Source organism: Manacus candei, unplaced genomic scaffold, assembly GCF_025592945.1.
Source record: "Manacus candei isolate 608988 ecotype Guabito, Panama unplaced genomic scaffold, ASM2559294v1 h1tg000016l, whole genome shotgun sequence".
Lineage (NCBI taxonomy): Eukaryota > Metazoa > Chordata > Aves > Passeriformes > Pipridae > Manacus > Manacus candei.
The window spans coordinates 3,855,516-3,875,993 of NW_026138064.1; the positions used below are offsets into that span (position 1 = coordinate 3,855,516).

A 20,478-nucleotide genomic window follows, 5' to 3' on the forward strand; every position below is an offset into this window, starting at 1 on the left:
TTCCTTCTGCTGACTTCTGGTTCACCGATACGCCTTCCCTCATAGCAATTTAAAGCACTGCCAACAAAAGATGCTTTGCCATGTGTTGAATCTGTCAAGCTTTTAACTAGTTTCTCCTCAGGTGTCCGCTGAAGATGAAGCAGGTTTTGAACAAACGTGTCTCGGGGACTATTGGTTAGCTAATTTTTCATCTGAGTTTCCAGCTGCACCAGAAACCTGAGTAAGGAAAAAAAGAAGGATATTTTCAAGACAAATTCTCACTGAAGTAGAATAAGCAATGCAGCGTTTGCTATTTGTCTTTTGAGATAAATTTAACCACTTACCTTTGCCTGTTGCTTTGTTTTCTCTGTGTAAGTCACCAGCAGTGCAAAATTTGACTGAAAATACAGGCAGAGATCTTTTGAGCACATTTTCCTCATAGAAATTTATGCTGACTGCTATTTCTGCCATAGGGAGTTTCTAATTTTGAAGCAGTCTTGGGGCAAAAGTGATTCATAATGAGTTGGCAGTGTCTAATAAACTTATAAGTAGTTAAGTATCATTATGAGATAATAAAGTAATCAAATAATGTGTTTCCAGTGCTGCCAGTAAGAAGCTGCACTAGAAGCCAGGAGGGAGCATGGCCAGGGCAGGTGATCTAACTGGCCGAAGTGGTATGCCATTCCATAGAACATCATGCTCAGTACATAAAGTAGAAGTCCTGATTGCTGCGCAGGGACAGGCTGAGAATCAGTTGACAGGTGGTGAGCAGTTGTATTGTCTATAAATTTGGTTTCTTGGATTTTAATCCCATTATTATTATTATTACTATTACTATTATTATTATTGTTAATTATCATTATATTATGGTCTTAATTTTTTCTTTTATTTCAGTTATTAATCTGTTCTTATGTCAGTCCACCGGTTTTACCTTTTTCTAATTCTTCTTGCTATCCAGAGTTGGTTGGTGGTGGGAAGGGAAATGGGCAAGCAATTGCATGGTAATTAGTTGTCCACCGGGGTTTAACCACTGCACCTACTAGTGTCTCCAGGTGAGGCTGTTTTTCGGTATTATTAAATCAACATTTTCTTACAGTACCTATTAAACTGGCTAAAGAATTCCAGCAAATAACACACATCAAAGTCCAGGGAACACTTGACATGAAGATTTTAAGTGAGAGATGTTAAAACATTTACCGTTCTGCCTTGCAATATGGTATCTATGGGTTCTCCTACATGCATTCTGAGATGTGAGTTTTTTGTTTTACTCTGAAAGCCTTTAGAGGTTTCTTGCTTTGCCATTTATTTTAATGTGTGCGTCTTCCAGTAGGGTAGTCAATTAATTTGGCTTTTCAGTTCTTTCATCTCAAAATTCTGACAGGTCTAGCAGCTTTCACGGAAGAAGGTATTTGGTTTTTTTTCTTTTTTTTTTTTCACTTAAACATTTGACTTTTTGTGTGAATATTAGCAATGTTATTGTTGAGTAACCATCCTGTATCAAAAAGTCCTAATTGCCTGTATTCCATGAGGTTATCAACCATGTTGTTTTCTTCATGTTGATATACTTTCATCAAAGTCTCGAGTCTTGAAATAACAAGATCTCACTCTGTCTGGAACAGATTTGGTTACATAGAAAATTTTTCACTGCTGCTTCTCAAGCAGCATAATCTGGACAGTTTGGGTGATTCATATCCAGGGCTTCCTACAGCATATTTCACAAAGGCTGAAGTTCAGATTTGAAAAGAAGCACTTACTTCTCCGACAAGCTAGCAGTATCTTCTCCTAATGTTGTGACTTTAATAAACTGTGTGCGTTATGTTCCCATGAGTTTTGCTTTCTTTTTCTGACAAAATACAAGTGACATTTCTTGTACATCTGAAAATAAGTTAGAAAAGGAGAAATAAACCAGTTTCAAGGACGCGGTATCACAAAGCTGTTAGGAAATCTTTTTTCAGTTGAAGATATGCTGTTGTGAACCAGCAGTTTCTTTTTTTGAGGTTAAGAAATTTGAAAGAAAAGATCGCATCAACCTAGCTGTTAGAGAAGTGGGGAACAGTATCAGATTGAATTAATGTGTACACAGATAATATAGCACACTTCATTCTAGATAAATAATGAAAATTAGTGGAAATAAGTATGAATCTGATGAATTGTTCAGAAATAAATGAACTATTTAAAACTAAATATGTGCATAAGTGCTTCTGCTAGGCAGGGAAATATGTTCTTTTTTGAGTTATCTAACCATTGCTTTTCTAATTCTTCATTGCCTTCTAAATGGCTCAGATTATGGTTCAGAACATCCTAAATTAATAATGATAGCAAAAGATGTGTCTTACAGAACACTTACAGGTCTAAAAGTAATGATTGCAGTGTGCTCTTTCTAGCTTTAAAATATTTAGAATGCAAATACCATATAAAGATAATAAAGGATGTGTATAATTTTGAAGAGTGATGTAAACTGTATAATCAATAAGAAGATATTTGTAATAAATTTGTTTAACAACTGACTGAAAAATAGGTTGAGTTCACCTGTGCGTTACATTTGTGCTTTTTTTGGATTTGTAGATGTTGGGAGTAAAATTCATTTATATGCAGGTGACAGCTTATATATTCCTGTTATTGATTTCATATTTATATCTTGTTGTAGAGTTGCTGATTCTTGTCTCTTTAATGGCTTTGATGGAAACAAGTCTCTTTACTGCTGTTACTGTGTGTAACATACCTCGGAACACAGGATTGAGAGAAACTGGTGATTTTACAGTTCCAGTCCTCTTTGATAAAGTGTCCGAGATGAAATGAATACACTTCTGAGACTGTTGCCTAGAGGCCAGGGAAAGTGCTACAGTACGTGTGGTTAAGGATTGTCTGGGAAGCAACAACCGTGTATGCAACTAATGTTTCTCGAACAGCAGTAGTATTCATTTTTGCAGCTTAATGGACAAGACACTTGGCTAATTGTAACTATTTTTCTTCACAACTTTTAGCATTGGAGTTATCTGTCCAGAAATGAGTCAGTGCTCATGCTTTATGGATTGCAAAGATGGAGTAGAAGATATGGAAGGAGTAAAGTTAAGGTGGAATAAATACCTGAAAGCAAAGCAAGCTGGGAAAAATGTAAAAAACTTCAGGGTTTAGGCTGAGAGGTAGTTCCAAATAGGCTTAAAGTTCTTTTTTGTTTTGAATCCTTACTATATGTGGAAATATACAGACAGTGTGCTTGTTGATAGAGGGGTTGCGAGAAAGGGGGTTGAATACTCTTTCTTTTTATTTTCTTTTGTTATTTAGAGTGAGATCAAAGAAAATGTTATCGTCTTAGTTTTTTCGCTTCAGTTTAGGATGTATGTGTGTGAGTTTTGGTAGGGGCACTGTGGGGCTGCAGAGTGGCCTCTGTGAGGAGAAGCTGAGTCTCTCATGTGCCCTACAGAGCAAATTCTGGCCAATTCCATCCAGCTTCAGCAGACTCGCCACAGGGCACAAACCTTACACTGAAGACATACTTTTACCTCTATGTCAAGGTCCAGCTGAATGCCTTACAGTTCCCAGCAAATGTATGCAACACATTTATTACTTCTTTTCTTAGTCTTATAATCTTGAAATATCAAAACCTCTCACTGATATGTCAACAAATGTATAAGTAGGAGTTTTGTAACTAGTATTTTAGTAGACTTAATGACATATATGAGAAGTTTTCAAAACTATTTGAATTCCTATATCACATCCTAATATAAAAACATTTACTCTGTTTTCTTTTTTAATAGAGCTACCATCCAATACATATAATGGAATAAGTCTCTTCTACATTGCAAAAATCAATATTCACAGAAAACATGGCAACAATAATAAGGGGAATAAATGTGTATCTGGACTTAATCTCATTTCTCCTACTTTGGGGCCTTGACAAATTCTGGTAGCCTGGTAGCATTCTCACTCCTTTCTGATTATATTCTTGTCATAAAAAGCATATCAATAATTAAACCATTAATTAAAAAAAATCTGAAATATGGAGACATAGCCCTTCATGATAGATTCCAATATCTGCCCATGTATAGCCACTAAAGTACAGACAGTCATTTAAAACTGGTAAAGCCCATAAAGGAAGTTTTGGTGGGATGACATTGGCTGGCAGTGACACCCAGTCACTCTTGCAGCCCTCCTTCTTAGCAGACCTTTGGGAGAACTTAAGATGGAAAAGCTCATGACTAAAGATAAGAACAGGGAGATCACTCATCAATTACCATCATGGACAAAACAGACTCAACTTAGGAGAAAATATTTTATTGCCGCTTTAGATAGAGTTGAATTGTGAGAAACAAAACCAGAAAGATAAAAGAACTTCTCCTCAGCCCCTTTTTCTCATTCTTATGATCGTGACACTTCACCAGTAATAATGGTAAATATGAAAAGTTTTCAAGTCTATCTGTGTTGTGTCAAGAATATGCTAATAGGAAAACTCCTTCACTGCTTCATTTCCAACTCCTCAAGGGACAGGGGTAGTGGTCAGCCCACAACAGGTCCTCTCTGCTGCTTCTTCCTTCTCACACTTGTTCGCTACAGGTCACTGCTTAAAGATTTTGAAACCTACCGAATCATTATTAAAATTTTATATCTCAAGATGCAAGACTCTGCCATATTATGAAGATATTATGAAGATAACATAAAAAAAGGCTAGACATGCTTAACTTGCATTTCAAGAAATAATATCAACATGCAGTTACAAAATGAGCATCTGGGATTCATTCTTTTCTTCCGACTTGCTCTATAGTTTGCTTGCTACTATAGGGACAGATCCTCAGCAGGTGTAGACTGTTATAGCTCTGACATCAGCAAGTCTTTGAAACCTTATTATAGTGAAGATATGCTGCTGGTTTGTTTTGACATATTTGCTGTGCTTTTCCTGTCTCACAGACAATGGAGAGGAGCTGCTAAGCCTTCCATCTCACTTCAGACTAGGCCTCCTGGCAGTATTCCTTTTTGGTGATGCTTTCTTGTTAAATGCCCATTTTATATGTTAAGCTTCTAGCACTTCACACTTCTTTTATAAACTATCACTGAGAAATAATCGGAAACATTTTATAATTCAGATGTTGAGTAAAGAGCACTGGTACACCAATTATTCCTCAGGATGAGTCAGTTGTAAGCACAAACTGAAAGTCTGCATTGGGAATTTTAGATGTAGAATTGATAGATACCATATAGTTGTAGGAAAAAAAACCCCTGCTTTTGTATGCCTTAATTTCAGGTTTCTTTTTTTTTTCTGTGTTTTTGTGAGTAACCTTGTTTTTACTGCTTTGCTCTGTCCAGATGCTGAAAAACAATTTCGTATTTACTGACTCATGACAATGCCTATTAACTTCTGCATAATCTAGATCTGATGATAAAACTGGCTTAGCAAACAAGTGAAGATGACCTTTGGGATATCTGTTTAGTCCTTAGTGGCTATCTGCTCAAATCATAGAGCCATAATACCAGATGACTCCTGTCAGACCCTGCACAGGAGAGGTCCAGATAAAGAATAGCAGGGGTGTTATAGATCAGGACTGAAATGCATTCACAGAGCTCTGCAGGGAAGTTTGTGTAGCATCTGCTAGTACCATGTTGGGCATTTTTAACCATGGCTATCAGTCCCTTACTTGAACAAATACAGTAGAAATTCACTCCAAGCCTCAGAAAAGCTCTGTCAATCCATCAAAGAAACTTAAATCCAACAGCAAAGTCAACGACCTAGATTTCAGGAACAAAAGCAGAGATGCTTAGGGAAAGGAGGTAAACAAAAGTAAACCTATGGGTTGAACATGCTGTCTATAGCTGTTGTAGTTGCAGTTTTTCCTCCCAGTAGTGGGTGGGGTTTAATTTAAAAAGTGAGATAAGGAGTGTAGGTGTAAAAAATGCAGATATGTTTTGCATCTTCGTTGGCATTTGCTGGAATAACACTTTCAAATAGATTTTTAGATAGTTTGTCTAATATGTTATATGTTTCTTAGGATCTTTTTTTTTTTTTTCAAATGTAGTCCTTATTTTAAAATTCATTGAAAGGTGAAATATCCAAGAGGATTATACAATACTATGTAAAGGACTAAAAAGTTTAGAAAAGAGATTGAAGTCACAGATAAGGAGAGCTACAGTATTGTTACAGTGTTGTATGCATCTTAGTTGCTAGAAAACATTTTGGAAGAGAAAGAGGTGAAGATAAAAGTGTCGCTGTCTTTCTTTCCCCTTTCCTTGTAAACTGCACCAGAAGCATTGTGAGCTCTATTTTGGTTTTTTTGAACAGTGACCACTATCTAGAATATGAAAGGAACATTGAAGATTGCAATAGACAATTTATTTTACATGACTTTCATGCTTTTATGCTTTTATATGTTAGTTATTGAAAACTGAAGTTCATTTTGGCTAGCTTCTTTATGAAGGATTATGTCTTCTCACGTTCATATGAATGGGGACACACATTTATCTTCCATCATAGTTAAAGACAGTATTGCATCTTAGAGGATTTTTGTTCCTTTTAGACAAAACGAAGACAGAAGTAACAGACATGCTAACAAGTGCAGAACTGAGAACATGGAGTAGAATGTGCCCAGGCAGAATTATTCTGAGAGAGACACTGCAATGTATATAAAATTTTGCACTCACGCATCTAAACTAGTACAATAACTAATTTTGAAATGCTATTGACAGGTAAGTACAACTGACTAAAACTTGATGTAAAATATTCCAGTCCTATGGAACTACAAACCCCGATGATTAAAGAGAATATAGTTCTTGTTAACTTGCAATTTCCTAGACAGAAAAAGAAGGGATATGTTTTTATTAGTGTTTACGTTCATTTTTTATAAATAAGTACCTTTGTTTAAATTGGAATGATCAATTCTTTACTCTTAGTGGGGAAGAGGAGGCTTAATATTAATTCCAGACCTCCAAGAATGTAATTTCCACTTTTAGGTGCATTCTCAGATTGCTACTTCATGATAGTAGTATGAAAGTAACAGTTGTAAACGCTGGGCCTGTGAGAGGCTTGTGCATTTATGAAAACCATTTACGATGGGCCTTGTGTCCTTGGGATAAAAAGTGTTTTCCCCTGGAGTTAGAAAAGTGGTTAACCCTGGGGGGTGGTGTTCCTGATGTGCCAGGGCCAATCAGAAGCTACATTTCGCTACTGTAAAAATCAACATATGGTACAGGTAGGAAGAGAAGGAAGCTGAGGTAGTTGAAAAAGTTGTAGCCATGTTGTGAAGGCATGAGGAGGGAGGACCAGCAGCCCCTCCCCTCCAGCCCGTGGCTGGGGGGCCTGGATCAGCGCAGTAGCTGAGTGGAGCCCCCCCTGAGGGGGGAGGTGATCGAGGGGGACTCCAAAGAATTGGAGACCCTTGGATTGCACCTTCTTTCTTCTCTTCAGTGAGGGGGAAAGAAGATGGCTGCGTGCAGAGCTGAACAGAAGCAGCAGTGGCTGAAAGCCAGAAAGATAGCCAGCAGCAAAGAGATGGCGTGGAGCCAGGCTCAAAGATGCAGAGAGATGTCCTGCAAGGAGGGAGAGCTGGCAACAGAACAGAGAAAACTCAGTGAAAACTGTTTTGGGGGTAAGACTGAATTAAATCTCCCCAAAACCCCTTTTAGAGACCCTCTTTTGGAAAGAGAGGTGGACTTCCATTTGAAGGGAGTTCTGAAATAGAGCAGCACCAGAGAGGAGGAGTGAAAGTCTCTAAGGAAGTCCCCCAAAGGCTCGGGCTCGAGGGATTGGGATTTTCACAAAGTAAGAACAGAAGGATTCTGACTGCAATACTCAAATCTGCTGCCTTAAAAATGAAAGACTAACTAATAACCACAGAAACTAATTTGAAGGAACTGTGACCTGAAAAGTGACAAAAGGACTTTTCTCTTTTCTTCCTGGACTCTTGTTGAAGAAAAATGATTTAAAATTAATCTAATGTAAATATATTATTTCATTGTAGAAAAGATAGTTAAGTTGTTACCTATATATATATGTATGTAAATAAACCTTATAAGTATTTTCGCCTTCCCCCAATGCTGAGTAGTTGTGTTTTGTCTGAAAACCCTCTCACGATGAAGCAAATTGTGGGAGGGGGGCTTGGACTTGGAAATTGGATTTTTGAGGGTCTCAAACTGCGACACCTTGTTAACTTCTCAGTGTAACAAACCTTTCCCTCAGAAAGAAATTCCAATGTTATGAATTATTGCAGCCCAGGTGGAATAGGGAGTGAAGATTGAGGCTGTAGCTGTACAGGCTATGGAAAGACTGATGTGAAGAGAAAGATCATTAACAAGGGGATTAAGAAAGTGGTCCAGGTAAACAGTAAGATATAGATGGTCTAATGATTAACATAAGATTTCTGTATGGGAATATCTGTGGAAAAGGAAGGGCTACTTCAGTGTTCCCTTTCACAGAAAGTGGACTGGTGGACCTGAAGATGGTGGAGCAAAAGCTGAGGAATTACTCAGAGGTGCAAGATGAAGTGTGGAGTTCTGTGAACCTTGAGACTGCTTTGAGCTGTTACCAGTAGTTTCTGAAATTTACGGACAGGGACATGTTGTAGATCCTTGTATGTTTTTGCAACTCCTTGTGTTTTTCATGATGTCATTGTGAATGATTCTGGGACATTTCAAGTTGGTTTGTGTTAAAAAAAAAAAGAAGGAGAAAATACTGTAGTGGAAGACTGCAGTTAGTGAACAAACATGAGTTACTGAGGTTTTTAACACATATTGCGGAGTATGTAAGTAGAAGAATAATCAGTTTGGTTCTCACACTTAACTTGCAACTGGTAAATTTTTCTCTGGAGATAGGTCCTGTTTTGAAAATATGTATTTGCTCTGTAAAATGTAGTGGTTTGAGGAGGAAAAAAGTCTCACTATGCTCTATAAGCTATATATGCATTTTGGGCACTTTTAGAAGTGAGTGAAATGGCTCTTTTTTACTAATAAAAAGGTCTCAAATCGAATGAATGCATACAAAACATTATTTTCTGCCACTCGGAATAAGACCTTTAGTATTTTAATTTACCATTGATTTATCCACGGTCACTAATCTCAAAAGTCCAGCTGTTATTTACAGTTTTGGAGCTATGTCACTATTCACTTTGAACTTTTTGGTAACCTCTCTGTTGCTATATGAATCTATAAAGTTAATTAACATAGAGGCACTAAGATTTTCAGTTTGTTTTGTTCAAGAATATCACTAAGCCATGCTTTAATTAGATTGGTTTTAGATGCTGACTTGGTATGGATTCAGGTACCATTCATTGGAATAGGGTCAAAATCCTTCCCTCAAATAAACAGATTTTGCAACTTTGTTGACTTTAGTGTTATATAATCAGTGTGGAAACAGATTATGCTGGTTCATTTGGAGTTTTTTCAGGAGGAATATAATAAGCAAGAAGTTATTAAGGAGTACTGACTTTTCATAATTTAAACCTTGAATTGTGTTTCTAAGAATGCAAATTATAAACTCGCCATCAAATTTACCTAAGACAACTTTTTATAACCATTGGAGATAGGATTGACAAGGCTTCAGATTCTGAGGAATATAGGGAAAGCAAACCTCTAGTCAGCTTTCTGGTGAAACCTGAGCACTTAATGAATTACATATTATGCAGTTGTTTGGAATTTTAAAGCATTGATTTTCATGGTTTGGGTTTTCTTCTAAGCTAGTAAATTTGCATTTCAGGGACAAATTGTAGGCCATTACTCTAATTTGCAGAGATGATCAATTACCTAGTCCTTCCATGTGCACCTTTGACTTCTCTTTCAAATAAAATGAAAAAAGATATATTTGCATCTTCAATTTTTTAAAAATCCATTTCTACATGGGGAGAAAAAATATAAATGTTATCTCTTAAATCAGAATACATCATTAGATCAGAATAAGACTTGCAAACCCAGAACCTCTACCAGCAGAAATCAATGTACAAAAGCCATGAACAAGAGAAATCCTAGGTAAGTAATGTAATTAGATAAATGTTACCTGTAAAAATTCTGGAATCTTTGTGTGAAATGAACCAAAGCAATAAGAGCCTGGAGAGGAAATTTGGAACATGAGGACTGTGAGTTTATACGAGGATACGAGAGAAGACTGATGGGTCTAGGTGGAAATTTTTTGTGTGTCATGGTTGTGTCTGTGCAAGTGGTTCTGAGTCTGCCATTAATGTTTTCTGGCACTGGCTCACATTCATCTGGACTGATACACAATCAGAATGCTTCTTGGCATGAATTTGGCCTGTGCCATCCAAAGCTCTGCCCACCTCCCTCCCTGGATATGGTTTGGCAGTTAAAATGCTCTCACAATTACTGGAATAGATAAGGCTGTGCTGCTTTGGCATGATCCTTCTGGCATGGCTCAACAATCATCCCAGCAGGCCTTCTGCCATTCCCCAGGGCATGCCAGATGCGCTTTTGGCATTGCAGTATACAAACACCATTCTTATGAGGGTCTGTGATGTAATTTGTTGATTTTCCACAGTTGGAAAGCAAGAAACAGAGTCTTGGTATTGAGGAGGTTGGAGGTGACCATCCTCCTTACAGTCTGCAAGAAACCAAGTGAGAAAGGAAGTCAAGGTCTGGCTAGATATCTCTTCATCCATCATAGCTATGCCAAGATTGGCTTGCCCCCTTTGCCCAAGACTGGTGATCAGATACTTCCACACACCAAGTAGGTCAGGCTACATGTGTCTGCACCTTTATGAGAGGCTTGGAATCTTCAGCTGGGAGACCTTCCCAAGATTTGGCCATAGGGTATGATTTTAAGATGTTTCCTCCTCCTAAGGACCATGCAGGGCCAGGATGTAGAACCTGAGAGAGGTCCTTGTCCTTTCTTCTGCTTCTGTCATTAATGTATCCTGGTGGCTGTCTGGCCTTTTCACTTAACTTGAGTGAAAATTACATTCTTTACTCATAAGGAGCTGTATTTTGGGATTTGAACAATGGAGGCACTATCTAAGTGTCTGGAACAGCCAGCACTATGAATTGATTTATGACAGTGAGAGGCTATTAAGAAGTCTCAAATAAGTCTCCCTTGGGCACTTTTGCATGGCTGACAGCATCAGCTAAGGAGAATTTCTACTAGAAATGATCCACAGTAGGGCCTCCTCTCCTGCTGGCTGTGGAGGTTTTCTTCCTATTAAAGAAGAGGGTAGCCAGCGGGGCTTGAGAACACAAGCTGTCTAGTCAAAATTGAGACAAGCAAAGCATTGGGAAAGTTAGATATTTTCATGCACAGAAGCAGTATTTGATGTTTTGTACCCAACAGAGGGGACAAACTTTGATAGGGCTTGGCATGGAGTACATTATTAAATGCATGTAGGGTATACTGATGAGTGGCGTTTATGAAAAGTAGAGGGGAGTTTGACACATACCTGATGCTAAAGAGATACGTGGCTGAGTAAATAGACTGAGGTGTGTTTATGGTAGGTCCATTTCCAACTGTGTTGTTTCGAGAAAGTTCAGTAGTGTAGATGAGTAGGTCTTAGCGACCAGTAACCATTCCTTGCTATGTTTAAGTTGTATCTGTAAAGCCTGGGTTCTTTGCTCTTCTTCTGTCTTAGAAGACAGGCACTCTGCTGGACTGCATTGTAAAGGTCTCTGTGCTGCTGCATAGAAGAGCCCACGCAAGGTCTCTGTGTGCTGTGCAGGATGCAGCGGAATGTGATGCCCTTAATGGCAGTGGGATACTAGTGTCAAGTCTGTCCCTTGGTATCTTCCACTTGAAGTTCTTCTGTGGATCTTAATAGTTTAAATTGGTTGTACGTTGCCCTGTCACGTAGCAAGTGGAGATGGCAAGGAGGTAGGAATTGAGGCCCAGTGTTTGCCACTAATGCAACACGGATAAATGTGCTGCTAGGAGTTTAGAGCAGAGACTAAGAACTTTATTTGACATAGTTTCTTTAAACAGTTTATTGGAAGGGGTTACAGTAGTGTGTTTGAGACAGGAAAGTCAGATATCAGATTGTATGCTGAAGAGTGTGTGATGGTGAGGCACAGAATCATAGTTCACTGTTGTACTAAGGAAAACTCCTGATGAAATGAAGTATAAATCCAACTCAAAAGAGTGATGAGGCATTCTGTTTCAGTGTTTCTACAACACAAAAGCAGGACTTCCATCTTGTTTACTTGTTTGTTGTCTTCAGAGTAGACTTGGATCATGAGACAAACAGCCTGCAGTATTTTTGTTATTCATAATAAAATAGAAAAAAATTGCCAAGATGCCTTTTTTTCTTTTTAAAGAAATACACACTCTTCCTTTAATTTCTTCAAATAAAAAAAAATGACTAAGAAAACTTTTTAGTAGATCAAATCAATGTTGTTTTCTTTTATCTTGCTTGGGACAAATTGTAATATAGAGAATTTAACAGCATTGTTGATCAGAGTCTTTAAGCAGTACGTATTTACAAAAATGTCAATGAATATAAAAAATGGAAATGAAATGCTAATATATTAATATTAATGTCATTAAGGGATACTAAGAAGTTTGCTGGTGATACTAAGTTGGGAGGAGCTGTTGACATCCTGGAGGGCAGAGAGGCCCTGAAGAGACACCTTAACAAATTAGAGAGATAGCAGATCACCAACCATATGAAGTTCAATGAAGACAAGTTCCAAATTCTGCACTTTGGATGGCGCAACCCTAGATGTATGGACAGACTGGGGAATGAGATGCTAGGAAACAGTGCTGTGGAAAAGGACCTGGGGGTCTTGGTTGATGGCAAGTTGATCATGAGTCAGCAGTGCCCTGGCAACCAGGAGGGCCAATCATGTCTTGGGGGGCATCAGGCACAGCATCGCCAGCCAGTCAAGGGAGGGGATTGTTCCACTCTGCTCTGCACTGATGCGGCCTCACCTTGAATATTGTGGCAGTTTTGGGCACCACAGTATAAGAAGACATTAATCTATTAGAGAGTGTCCAAAGGAGAGCAATGTGAAGAGAGATGGTGAAGGGACTGGGGGAGAAGCTGTATGAGGAGTGGCTGAGAGCACTTGGTCTGTTCAGCCTGGAGAAGAGGAGACCAAGGGGAGACCTCATTGCAGCCCGCATCTTCTTCACTGAGGGGAAGTCGAGAGGTAGGTACTGATCTCTTCTCTCTGATGATGAGTGACAGGACTTGAGGAAATGGCCCAAAGCTGTGTCAGGGGAGATTTAGGTAAGATATCAGGAGAAGGTTTTTCACTCAGAGGGTGTTTGGACAGTGGAACAGGCTCCCCAGGGAAGCAGCAACAGCACGAAACCTGACAGAGTTCAAGAAACATTTGGACAATGCTCCTAGGCACATGGTGGGATTCTTGGTGGTGTCCTGTACAATGCCACAAGGACTTGATGATCCTTGTGGGTCCTTTTCAACTCAGGATATTCTATGTTTCTATAAGTTTAAAAAAATGTTATAAGGTAATGTTAAAAAGAGAACATACTTATGTTTTGAGTTTTATGAGTTGAATATTTAAACTCTAAACATAAACATCAGTACTAGCTGCAGTGTGCATATCTTTTCTATTGTTAATTCTTCACTGTGATAATAATTTTTTGAACTAAATACAGAAAATTGGTACAATTAAACTTGTTTCTCTGTTTGCAGTAAAATATCTTTCTCTGACCTTGTATTCAGAGGAAAAATAGAATATAACAAAAGTCACATAGACATGTTGTCAGTTGACTTTTAAATGGTAGAAAAATAGAAATAATGTATGATTTAATATTTAAAAACACAGAAAGCTTATTAACTAATTTTGATGCTGGTCCTCCCTGTCATGGGTTTACTTGCTCTAAAAAAAACTAAATGGGAATTTTCTTTCCCCTGCTGCCATGTGGAGGAGGGATGTTGAATGGGGAGGATAGTTTTCTGTGTTGGACAGTTGACCTACAAAAAGGAGCTGGCTGGCAGGACTACATTCCAGGCTGATGGTCCTCTCTAAGGCTGGGGGAGGGGGGGTGGCAGTGAGGAGTTTTTCTCCCCTCCTCTCCTTGGAAAGTGGCACTTCACTTTTTGCCTTAAAGGGGGCAAGGTGTGTGCTGGAAAAGCTCTGAGGCCGTTTTGCTCTCGACCTGGTCATCTGGCTGTTCTCTGTCCTCATCTTGCCTGCGGTCCGCTCTGTCCTCAGCCAGACCGGCTCAGATTTCATCAGAGAGTTTGTGCTTGATGAGGAAAGGGGGGAGTCATGACCACAGTCAGCTGCAGACCTCATGAGTTTCGTGGGAAATAAACCACCCTCCCTTCCCCTTTTCCCCTTCCCCTCCTTGTTGGGGGTGATCTCCATTTCGGCTCCTCCCGCGATCCGGGGCCCCCACACAGCGCCCCCTGCCGACCGACACCGAGCACTGCAGGCTCTGCTCCTCCAGGGATCCAACAGCGCTCCTGCCCACCGGGATTGGAATCGTGCCAGAAGACAGAGAATATCAAACTGTTTCCGTTTTGAAGGGGACTTTTGGGTACAGGATTATTGTTCAGTTGTTTTTTGTGTTCTTTTGGTGTTTTTGCCAATATACATATATTCTTTAATAAAGGGTTGTTATTTCTTCCTTTTTCCACACTTCCTTGATTGGAGCCTCTTAATTTCGGATTTACAATTGCTGAGAGAGAGGAGTTTGGTCTACTTCATAACTCATCCTCCTTAGCAAAACACCAGTCTCCTTAAACTGAGACACTACCATAGATTTGGAACGTTACCACATATCCAGAACTTGCAATGCAGCATCATTACAGAAATTCCTAGCTCAGCACCAAGCAGACTCCTCAGCAAAATAACGTGCTGATATACTGGTTTAGCCCCTGTACTGCAGTATTATGATACTATTTCTGCCTCTCAGCAGGTTAATTAGCTTGGGAATGGCAGAGTGCTTTTGATTTTCATCTCTAAAATTACTTTGTTCAAAGCTGGTTTGGCTATTTCTGTGCACTGCTTTCATGTCTCCTTAATACCGTTGTTTTCGTGTTTTCTCATCTATAATTTGAGCTCAATTCCAATGATCTTATCAGGAAAACATTTAGGTCTAGAAGTTTTTAAGGGATTCTACAGATTATATATAGTCTGTGTCCACCCTTTGGACATTTTTGGGAACACCAAGTGTCAGTTGGGTAGTGTTTCTACCAACTTGTGGAGATTCTTTAAAAAAAATCTCATTAGAAATATTTTCCTTCATAAACCCTGTTGAAAATTTAGTATCCATAAATTTCTAGGTTCTGTTGACTTTGTTACGTAACCTCATGAATGCATTTAATGATTTGTTTTCATTTTTCCTGATTGAGGGCCCTGATTTATAAGATATTTTATCATTAAATATGAAGTATAAAATTAATTATTAACATTTAAATGATATTCTAGCTGAAATTACACAGGGCTTTACATTTCTCTGTGAATTTAATTTTGTTCTCAGTAGGTAATCAAACCTAGTGTCTAGTGAAACTTTCCACATGCATATTTGTAGTAACCTGCTTTCTTTGGTTCTCCAGTAACTAAGAAAACAGTAATTTTTCCATCAACAACCCAAACTGTATAAATCTATAAATAAGTGATTTTTAAACTTGTGACCATATTTAGATGAAATAATAGATGAACTAAGGCAGGTGTATTACTAGACTTCTTTAGTGATAAAGACATTAATTTCATAGGTAAAACAATTGATAATGAGGATCAGTGCTTAGACTAGCAAATAGCCATATAATTAATTTAAATAATAGAGGCATAATAACGTTTAACATGGAATAGAAGCATTGAAGTTAAGGTGATTAAGGATGGTAAGGCACTGGAACAAGTTACCCAGAGAAGCTGTGGGTGCCCCATCCCTAGAAGTGTTCCAGGCAAGGTTGGGGGGGGCTTTGAGCATCTTGCTCTAGATGCTGAGTGATTGGAACTAGATGATCTTTAAGGTCCCTTCCAAACCATTCTATGATTATGTGATTAAGCGCTGATACTTTTAATGTATTAAAAGTTGGGAAAGGACTAAATATCCTGGGCAGATTTCTTTAAATAGTTAATAGATGGTAATATTGATTTATATTTTTCCCAAGAAGACAATTCAGGAAGCTTAACATCTGAATATACACTTATAAACCTAGCAGATGAGTTTATTGTGGCACCTATTTATTGTTTAGGTAACATTTGTGTTCATTCCAAGTAAAATTACAGTTTCTAGGAGGCTAGTCAATGCTACTTAGCTGTTTCGCACAAATATTTCTCTTTTTTTCATCTTTGTAGCCCAAATTGCATTCTCAAAGACAAGAGGTCTTATTTATTTCAGGATTATACAAACAGAAGTGAATCCCAACACAGGGGTTAGGAGATAAATCTGCAAACTGTTCTAAAAGATGGTGAATTTCCCGATGTCACTAATTTAGGAATGGCTACAAGTGTACTGGGATATCAGGTGGAATTCAAAACCATTTTGACAAACTGGGGAAATGGCTCTTCCCTTAACGGATCCCAAGGAAGCCTTAACTACCAGCTAACCAGACAACAGCTTGAAGATGTTTATCTTAGAGATAAGTAGACTGGAATGTAAATTGTCAAATATTGCAAAGGCTCCTGCCAAGGTGTAATACTGTGTTCTTGTTTTCCATAAGATTGAACAGCAAGAATGAAGACTTTAATCAAAAAATTAAACATTAATATTTATTTTCCTAACAATAAAAAAATCTGTAAAGATAAATCTGTAAGGATCAGATAGAAAGATGTCACAATGATGACAATATAGGATATGCTGTATTTGAGTAGTCTTAATGTTGTGATTCTGGGCAAAGTGGTCTCTGATGCAAATGAAGATTATTTATTTTCCTCTATGATGAAGAAGTGAACACTGAGTAGTGAAATCCGGTCCTACTTGCATTCTTCATACCTCTTACAGCTTATCTGACAGCTATATTGTTGGTTCACTTGGAATTCTTCTGTGTAGTGCAGTGAGAAGCTGTGCAGATGAAGTGTAAGGAAACATTCCTTTTAGCTGATATCATCAATTATATGTGGTATACTTGAAAGCATGCCCAGAGACACAATGACAAACTAATTTTGAGAATTGTATTGTCACCTACAGGTGCTTGGTTTTGGCAGTGAAAATTTTTCTCTTTCAAAAGTGGTGAAGCTTCAGAGCAATTAATTCCTGAAACAGTTCTACAGACCTTGGTGAGCTTTAGGAATTAGAACTTGTTTTTGTTAAAGTAGCAGGGAAGGTAATGGTAAGTTAATTCAGTATTTCAGGTAAGAATGTGATTTAACTGCTTTGAAAATGTCTGGCATGATGCATCTATGTATTTAGTTTTCTTGTCATCTTGTATTTATTGAATGTGCTGAGGGTGGGTTGCTCTCAGGTAAAACACCAGATGTCTTGAATTTCTGTTACTAGCAACTCTCCATCATGAAAATGGATATCCTTTTGTTCAGTATGTGGAAATTTTCACCTCAACTTGACATGCTGGTTTTTTTTACTACAGCCATTTTGTTACCTCTCACAAGTGAGATTTTTCCCACTTCTGGACTCTTCAGCATCCATGTTTATATCACAGGGAAGAGGATGGTTTTCTTTTTAATATTCACTAGGATACCTACTCTGAACATCTTGGACTTCACAGGAACAGTCCAAACAGGGAATTAAACAAAAGAAAAGAGAAATTCCTGAAATTCCATTGAACCGTTAACAAGTTTTATGAATTGATTTGCGATGCAAAAATTCTCATATTGTGTTGAATCCTAGACATGTTAGTGTATCCTGGTCATGTACCTTTCTGAAACAACACATTTTGGGTGTCAGTGTACTTGGAATTGGAGAGATTTAAGTAATCTCTAACATGGTAAGATACTGTTCTATCTGTGAAGGTAGTTTGAAAAGCATGTAGAAATTGCCAGCTACTGTTGGTAAAGGGAAGCCATTACAGCAAGAAATTAATTCAAAGAATGCTTCTCCTGAGTATGTCAGAAGAATCTTCTCTTAACTCTCAGTAATTCTCCACCTGTGTTGGATTGATTCCCTCAATCCTTAATATTGTAAATGTATTCTTATTAATACTTTGATTTTTAATAGTGTGCATAATTCTCCTCCTCTGCCTATCATTTTTTCCATGTTTTAAATACACTTTCACAGAGGTGCCACATCTTTGCTCTGTGGTGGGTCCATTGGAGCCATTGTCCAGCACAGTGTGACCCCAGCCTCTTCTCACAGAGCTATACCCTACCAGCCTGAAAACCTTGTTGTTTGTACCTAATACAGGATGCAACTGCTTTCACCATTTAGAGAAATCCAGCTACCAGCTCATGGTATTTACTTGAGTACTGTTATTTCTGGAAATTATGATCTCACCAAGGGGTAAGGACGTGGACTATTCAGGCAAACAAGAAATTCAAGTATATTTATATATGCTGTCATGTCACTAATGACCTGTTTTGTTTGTGTATCTGGGTAGCTGTACACATGTAATGAAAGTTGAACTTTTCCTTATGACAGTAATTTCAGCCTTTAGTATTGAATATAACTCAGGATTTTAGAGTAACACACCTATCAGACCAGAATGAATCTTCACCTTACTGTTCTGCTTATTCTCATTTGTGCAGCTGGCCAAGTGCAAGCTGTTCTTCCAGAGAGTGCAAGTCTCCCAAGGGTTTTCTGACCTGCTTCTAAGAAAACTGCTTTCTAGAGGTATGTGGGTGAACAGTAGGATGCTATTCTCCGTGTTGAGATGTACCACTGCTGCTTTATGCCCAGATTCTTTCAATGGTAGGAACCTTCCTCAGTGGCATACAACTGCAGCAAATGTACCAGAACTCCAGGTTAGTGGAGCACTACGTGTCCATATGTTAACTGAATGTTGTTGCCCTTGTATGGTGTAGCACAACTGAACCTCAGCATACTGTACACATAGCACACTGCATCAGTCTAGGTCAGGTCGTTCTCTGATCAGTTCAAATAAAAGTAGTCAAAGCCTCTGACACAAGATTTTCTTTTTTGTGTGTTCCATTCTTGGTGGAAAATGGTGTGATGCAGAGTCCAGGGGCCGTCTAACTACTGATTTTTATGCCATACTTTTCCCCTCTTATAAAAGAAGAGAAAAGGCTTCTTTTCTACTAGTAGGTTGCAGTAGTCCTGTAAATTGCATTCCTGTAATTATGTCTGAAAATATACCTCTGAAGAAGAAACGTAAAATATTTATGTGACAGAAGACCTTGTTCTTTATATGCCCTGAGTGAAGAAAACTGAGTACCATCTAACAACTTGCAGTATTTTTAAAACCTGCTTCGTTTCTGTTTTTTTTTTTTTTCTCCAGAGGGACTACAATAAAGCACATATATTTGAACTGTGTAGAAATAGTGCAGAATTTGACCTGAGGTAAATTGACCTAGCTCTGTGGCCATGCACAGTGGAGATGTATTTGAGTGGCATTTCTTTAAGGAATGACTACTCAGAAAGACATTAAACTTAGAAGGATCTTGAAAAAGAATATATGATACTACAGCCAATAAAAACTTAGTTTCAAAGATATAGAGTGGTAAGTAAGGTTGGACTGGGAATTCTGGATTTAGCCTCTCTGTGCTGCTCCAAGATGGAAAGACAACTGTATCACAGCTGGGTTGTTATTGTTACCACTCAGTCAGTGTTTGGAAGCAGTGGAATGATAGTCACATGTGCAGGTGATGAAGGCTCACTTTGTTTACAGATGTGGTAGATGGGAAGGAGAGAGAGAGTGTGAGACTGAAATAGTAAACATTACTTCATTCTTGACTGAAGGACTTGGGCTGTCTCTGTCTTGGTATTACCTTGCTATTACCTGGATCATCGCTGGTTTTCTGTAAATATTAGCTGCTGGAGTTAATTGATAATCTCAACAGTGGTACCTGTGCTAAGTAAGGAGCCTAGACGTATGGGAATTTAATTTTGTCAGCTGAAGTGAACTGAAACTGTGTTGTAGAGAAGAGTGATTATTCTTAATAATATGTTGCATCACAAATATCCACAAAATGGGTAATTTATTAGATGCACAGCCCTCTGTAAAAAATTATTATCTAATGGTACAAAATACTACAGTAGCTGTTTTGCCACCACTTATCTAGCTGATAGTAATTTGGGGATTTAAAACTGTACTAATGTATGCTGCCATGTTAATTGGGTGCTGCTGATAAGGCCAAGAAACTATCAATATATATTGGATAGTGACTGTAAGTAAACTAATAACGGTAACTGGATTTCTCACTAAGCAAGGAAAACAAGTAAGTTCTTTTGACTGATTTAAAGGTATGATCAACCTGTTGCTGAATGTTTCTTGAATTGAGCTAATTGATGCAAAATAAACCAGTCACAAATGCAACAAATGTGGGAGATGGAATGATTAGTGCATGAGTACCATGTGTGGTCTTTGAAGAATATTATTTCCTGAAAAATTTGTTGAACTATGCAATAAACCCATAAAGCATGGAAAATAGACTAATCCCTATTAACACTGTAAATAAAAGAGATTATAAATATTTTATAATTTTTTTCTTCCTGGCAAAATGCTGTAAGAAAACAACAGGAAGGGGCTAAAAGGA

General features: G+C 38.1%; 1 long non-coding RNA gene across 4 annotated transcripts in view; it reads left to right on the forward strand.

Moving 5' to 3' along the window:
* The window catches only part of LOC127468968 (uncharacterized), a 29,327-nt gene extending 20,559 nt beyond the window's left edge, over nt 1–8,768 (forward strand). For 3 of the 4 annotated variants that reach the window (XR_007903742.1, XR_007903744.1, XR_007903745.1), the window contains 3 exons: nt 122–2,823; nt 6,486–6,654; nt 8,175–8,768. This is a non-coding gene — a long non-coding RNA (uncharacterized LOC127468968). The remainder of the gene's footprint in view (nt 1–121; nt 2,824–6,485; nt 6,655–8,174) is intronic. The other variant, XR_007903743.1, reaches the window with a different exon arrangement.
* The last annotated feature ends 11,710 nt before the right edge of the window (nt 8,769–20,478 follow it).